This window comes from Buteo buteo, chromosome 5 (assembly GCF_964188355.1).
Source record: "Buteo buteo chromosome 5, bButBut1.hap1.1, whole genome shotgun sequence".
NCBI lineage: Eukaryota > Metazoa > Chordata > Aves > Accipitriformes > Accipitridae > Buteo > Buteo buteo.
Genome location: NC_134175.1, coordinates 26,113,479 through 26,114,773, shown reverse-complemented (window position 1 = coordinate 26,114,773; position 1,295 = coordinate 26,113,479).

The window sequence follows — 1,295 nt, the reverse complement described above, 5'->3', positions numbered from 1 at the left end:
TGCCTTTTTTACATTTGCTTCTGGATCCCTGGCCAAACTATTGTGAAGGAAGCGACAAAGCCTTGCAGTGGTGTATGTATGAAGTATTGGGTGTTGGCTAGTCAAAGAACAGACCTCTGGTTAATCTAGCCCCTTTCCAACAGCAGCCAGAGCTGGATAAGGGTGCCTCTCTTATCTGGTGGAATGCTTCTTCATGGGTCCTAGCTAGATAAGACCTTGGAGACACAAGGACAAAGCCTTTCTCTCTATATAGGTCTTTTTATTCAAAGTGTCTTTCCTTCCCTTGAGCTATAGCTATAACTGTCAAGAACAGCAGATATATCTTGTGAGAAGTATGTGTGAGTGTGTGTGAGAGAGAGAGAAAGAGAGAAATTAAGTGGGACCGGAATTGCACCACCGGTTCTCTTGCTGTGCAATCTTGCCATGCTGTGGGGTTGCAAGAGAAAGGATGACTGAGAAATGCTAGTAAACCAAGAGGGATAAAATTGGTTTGGCCCCTGAAAAAACAGAAGCATCAGTAATAATATAATGAAATTAAATAAAACCACAGAACAAATCCCTGAGAAAGGGATTCTCTACCCTGACAGTTCTGAGGGCAGTGTCTAATCTAGTCAGCATCAGAAATTGACAAATGCTTGCAATTCATTCAGCACGGGGTCAGCATGAGACTGGTCATGCAAATACTGGAGAGTGCTGATTTTATAGGGCTCTGGATTAATTTTGTACTTAATAATTTAAAAGCATTTCAAAGAATCCTTTTCCTCCTCCAGAATGGGTGCCAGTCAAAGCAGCATCGCACGCCACATGTTCACATGCTTTTCCCTGCCTCTTTTGTTCTCTTTTGGCCATCATAGGCCAGCTCCTGAAAGATTTTTCGTAGCCCCACCGAACGGCTTGCGAGACAGGAACCTCTTACCCTGTCGTCTCATTGAAGTAATTGCCATCTGGCTTCCTTTTCAGGTTGTGTTTCCTCCCCTTTTTTCCCCCCTCTTATATAGGATCACCCTTTACCCGATCTTTATGTCTTTTCCCCATAAACCTGACTTCTCTGTTAGCTCCAGTTCCTGGGCCCCTTCCCACCCAAAAGCTGTGTGGTGGTAGGTGAGGTGTTGCTCAGCCTGCAGCTGTGTATGCCTGAGCTGCTTCTGCACACAGTTACCAACGCACCACAGAGCAGGCCAGGAGTGTGTGGCTCCCGTTAGAGCTACTTTCTACTGCCTTTGCAGCCAGGGCACGCATACAGGGTAGCTGCAATCCCCATTTCTACAGACATTGTTCCTTTCACTGCCACCTTC